At 42.0% G+C, this 5,220-nt stretch overlaps 1 pseudogene; it reads left to right on the top strand.

The window, feature by feature from the left end:
- Window positions 1-233: 233 nt before the first annotated feature.
- Window positions 234-4,834, top strand: LOC118076950 (patched domain-containing protein 3-like; annotated as a pseudogene).
- Window positions 4,835-5,220: the final 386 nt, after the last annotated feature.

The raw sequence follows: 5,220 nt of genomic DNA, 5'->3' as shown, positions 1-5,220 counted from the left end.
TACAAGAAAGAAGATTCCACCTAAACATTAGAAAGAACTTCCTGACAGTAAGAGCTGTTTGGCAGTGGAATTTGCTCCCAAGGAGTGTGGTGGAGTCTCCTTCTTTGGAAGTCTTTAAGCAGAGGCTTGACAGTCATATGTCAAGAATGCTTTGGTGGTGTTTCCTGCTCGGCAGGGGGTTGGACTGGATGGCCCTTGTGGTCTCTTCCAACTCTACGATTCTATGATTCTATTTCCTGGGCGACGTCGTGCTGGGCCCGGGAAATGGCACTGTGCGCCCCGTCCGGGCAGTCAGGGCGATGTGCCTCGTGTTTTTCTTTCAGGAGGACGGAGCTTTGCAGCAAGAGGCCAGCAAGGTCTGGATGGAGACCTTTCTGAAGCGCATCCCCATCGTGCTGCGCACTATGAACCTCCATTTCACCCAGGATGGATTGTGTACGGACAAAAAAATGGATTGGCATTTTTGGGGTGATGACAGCAGGCTTATCTGTCGTCAGCAGCTTTGGATTACTGCTGTTTTGTGGAGTGCCATTTGTTATCACAGCCGCAAAATCACCCTTTCTTATACTTGGGGTTGGTGTTGATGACATGTTCATCCTGGTGTCCTGTTGGCAGCAGACTAAAGTGAAGAAGGGAGTCACAGAACGGATGGCCGACACCTATGCAAGGGCAGCTGTCTCCGTTACCATCACAACTCTTCTACATTGGAGTTGAAAGTTCCCTTGTGCTATTCAGTCATTTTGTTTGTATACAGGCACAGCCTTTGTGTTCTGCTACATCTACAACCTGACTTTCCTTGGGGCAGTTCTTGCTCTTAATGGCCGAAGGGAAGAGAGCAACAAGCACTGGCTCACATTCAAGAAAGTGATGGATAAGCCTCAGGATTCGAAGAGCCCTATGTATAACAGGTGCTGTATAGGAGGGGCTTTCGATGAGTCCACTGGAACAGAGACTGAACATCCCATGTATGGCTTCTTTAGAAATCACTATGCCCCCAAGTTGTCTGTGGTAGTCCTGTATCTGGCATACCTTGTTAGTAGTGTTTATGGGTGCAGTCAACTTAAAGAAGGTATGAATGTTCGAAACCTAGTTGTAGATCGTTCTTATGTCGTTGCGTATTGTGACTCAGAAGAAAAATATTTTACTGAGTGTGGCCCAAGGCTCATGGTTGCTGTTACAGAAAGCATACCATATTGGAATTCATCTGTCCGTGCAGATCTTGAGAACTGCATGCAGATGTTTGAAGAGTCCTCCTATGTGGATAAGAGATTATCAGAGTCATGGCTGCAAAAGGGGCATCTTTAAATTTAGATGACCATACGTCATTTATGACTAACTTAAAGACTCTTTTCCAAGCAAATCCAGAGTATGAGTGGGATGGTAAGATTAGTGCTACTGAAATACTTGCACCACGGTTTTTCATACAAACCGTCAACGTTACTACTGCAGTACACGAGAAAAATCTTTTAAACCAAATGAGAGAACTTGCTGAGGACTGTGAGGTGCCACTAATGGGTTATCATCCAGCTTTTATATATTTTGATCAATTTGCTGTAATAATGGAATACACCATTCAAAATGTTTTGATCACTGCTGGTGCCATGTTAGTAACTTCCTTGCTGCTCATCCCCAATCCTCTGTGGGTAACATTTTCTATTGCACCTGTTTTTGTCGGTGTTACTGGTTTCATGGCTCTCTGGAATGTGAATCTTGACTCCATATCTATGATCAACCTTGTTATCTGCATAGGGTTTTTGGTAGACTTCTCTGCTCATATTTCTTATGCCTTTGTTTCCAATGAGAAACCCAAAGTGAACGACAAGGCAGTGGATGCTCTCTACCGCCTTGGTTTCCCTATCCTACAGGCAGCTGTTTCCACCATTGTGCTGCCCATGTCATCCACTTACATCTTTAGAACCCTTTTTTAGATAATGTTTCTAGTTATTTTGTTCGGGTCTCTTCATGGTCTCGTTTTTCTTCCTGTATTTTTAACATTCTTTGCATTTTGTGGTGAAGTTTCAAACAAAGAGGACCAAAATGATAGGTATGGTATACCCAAAAGAAATTAATGTGGGACAGATAAAGATTGCTCAGGTGACTGTTTGAACTCATTCTGTAACAACATGCTGTGGCGATTGCCTTTTAATCTTAGCAGAAAAAGAAAGAAAGAAAGAAAGAAAGAAAGAAAGAAAGAAAGAAAGAAAGAAAGAAAGGGGCCTAAGTTAGTCATGTCTTGATTTAGTGGCTCTATCCTAAACAACCCAAAACAACACAACTCGTATCTAAATTTGTTTACAGTCATACCTCGGTTTAAGTACGCTTCGGTTTGAGTACTTTCAGTTTAAGTACTCCGCGGACCCATCTGGAACGGATTAATCCACTTTCCATTACTTTCAGAGGGGAAGTTCACTTCAGCTTAAGTACAGACTTCCAGAACCAATTACACTCATACTTCGGGTTAAGTACGTTTCAGGTTGAATACTCCGTGGACCGTCTGGAACGGATTAATCCATTTTCCATTACTTTCAATGGGAAAGTTTGCTTCAGGTTAAGTATGCTTCAGGTTAAGTACAGACTTCCGGAATCAATTGTGTACTTAAACCGAGGTACCACTGTATTTTAAAGCAAATTGTATTAGATAATGCTTAAGCAGCATTAATGTAAGATTCTGCAATAATAACTCAGATCAACAGTTTCATCCAGTCCAGACTGAAATGCCCACAGCTATTACGATATTTGGCTTAGTGGCACATTATAGTGTCTGGAGATTCTATTAAATATTTTCAAATGATAATAAGGCATTTATGATTTGGTTGGTGAGTGCTTTTGCTATTAATTCTAACAAGTTGATTATTTCTCCCCAAAGCATGATTCAGACCTTAACTTTATAGTTCCCAGCAGTAAGAAAGACAACAATTAAAATGTGTAAGGTAAATCATAGAGTAGCCAGCAACAAATGGCATTTCCCTCAGAGAAGCTGCCTTCAGTACACAAAGCCAGTTTCAGTCTTTGTCTCCAGTGTTGCCATTTCAGATTTCAGTGGAGTACAGCAGCTTTCCCCAACCTGGTGCCCACAGCCCCAGCCTGATCATTGTGACTTACTACTGCAAAGGAAGAGCAGGCAGTACAATTACACACCCCGATGGATGGCCTTGATTGGTAAAGTAAGAGGCTTCTCTGGCACCAAGGGTTCAAACAATGCTGGGAAACAATACCACTGCAGGAGAGGAAAGGGTGGAGAACTTTGAGAAAGCTACAACTGCACTCTCCCCCAACAACACACTGGATGGACCAGGATATACTGGCACTTCTCTGGGTGACTTGTGGTAATTCTGCAAGGTTTCTCACTCCCTGCTTAACAACAGTGACAACGAAAAAGTGTTTCCTCCCATAAGTTAGGCTGCTGAAGGAGAATGCTTCAGAGAAGATCAGAAATGGATTTTTGTGTGTGAAAAGACACATGCCCTTTTTAAAATAATAATAATAATAATAATAATATTTATTAAATTTTATAAAAAGAAAAGACTAACATCCATATAATTATACATTGTTATAACATCAATATTCAAAAATACAAAAATGAAAAAAGAAAAATTAAGAAAAAAACCAACAACGTATACATTCCATTTTTCCTCATTTTAGTAAAGGACTTCCCCGAGTCCCCCTTTTAATGGTTCATTGCATAACATTCTTGGCAAATTCTATATCTTATTATCTAAATCTAAATACAACATCCTTTTCTCAATTTTACCACTCATTATAATATTCTAACCTATTTTCAATTATATCTCACTTAATTTCTTAACCTGCAACTTCACAATTGCTTATAATTCTCCTCTTACATCAATTCTGCAATATTTTTTGTAATAAATTCTAAATTTCTTCCATTCCTCTTCCACCTTCTCCTCTCCCCGGTCGCGTAGTCTTCCGGTCAGATCAGCAAGTTCCATATAGTCCAGCATCTTCATTTGCCATTCTTCCACTGTAGGTATCTTCTGTGTCTTCCAATATTTTGCTAACAATATTCTGGCTGCAGTTGTGGCATATAAGAACAAATTTACATCTTTCATAGGCAATTCTTTTCCTACTATGCCCAATAGAAGGGATTCTGGTTTCTTAATAAAAGTGTTTTTCAGCACTTTTTTCAACTCATTATAAATCTTTTCCCAGAAGTCCTTAACTAGTGGGCAAGTCCACCACATGTGATAGAATGTTCCTTCCGCCTTTTTACATTTTTTTTTATAAAAAAGACACATGCCCTTTGCTGTGCTTTTGATCACAAATTCCTGGGGTGATTATATGCTCAGGTGTACCTTGATTCAGCTAGTAAACAACAAAGTATACCCTACCAGCCTGAAGACTGTCCATTGGGATGGGAAACATGTGATGCAGAGTTGAGCCTCAACAGGAGAAATAGAAGAATAAGTGTTCAGAAGCTGGGCGGGTGGTTGTAGCCCGCAGCTTACTGTAGATTTTCACTACTAAGTCCTTTTTTGGGTTTTGTTATTATTTTCCTATTATTAGTACTGACCGGGAAAGCAGCGTGGAGTCGATTGCTCCGATCACTCCAGGGTTTACAGGAGAATAAGGGGAGCGCACCAAGGCGAGGTGCCCCCCTAAAAAGTTTTGCCGTCGTCTTCTTCTTTGATTTTTACTATACTCTCATTTTGTGCATTTTGATTATCTGAGGTGCTCGGCCGGATCGGGCACCTCCGCTAGCGGCCTCCCGTCGCCTCCGGTGCTTGGCCTACGGCCAGATCGGGCCCTGCCTCCGCCGCTAGCAGCCTCCTGGTGCTCAGCCTATGGCCGGATCGGGCCCCGCCGCCACCACTAGCTGGCCTCCCACCAGATCGCCGCCTCCCCCACTCGGCCAACGGCTGGATCAGGCCCCCACCCGCCCACGCTCCCTGCACTGAAAGGTAATGTTTGCATGCCTTTAAAGTCTTTAAAGTCTCTTTTAAAGGGTCTTTATCCTAGGCCCCCGGAACGAATTAATCCATTCCCAATGCATTCCTATGGGAAACATCGTTTCGATTTATGAATGTTTCTACTTACGAATGTGCATTCGGAACGGATTAAATTCGTAAGTAGAGGTTCCACTGCATGTGATAAAGGGGAGCCATACCGGGGTGAAGGCATCTTCTTCTATTTGTCCCTATGTCAGTTTCCGTTTATTGATTAATTTTTCTAATAAGGCTGTTTCCCATTTTATTTGGTACC

Source organism: Zootoca vivipara, chromosome 11 (genome assembly GCF_963506605.1).
Source record: "Zootoca vivipara chromosome 11, rZooViv1.1, whole genome shotgun sequence".
In the NCBI taxonomy this organism is placed as follows: domain Eukaryota; kingdom Metazoa; phylum Chordata; class Lepidosauria; order Squamata; family Lacertidae; genus Zootoca; species Zootoca vivipara.
Note: the sequence above shows the minus strand (reverse complement) of the source record. Positions and strands in the feature narration are given on the sequence as shown.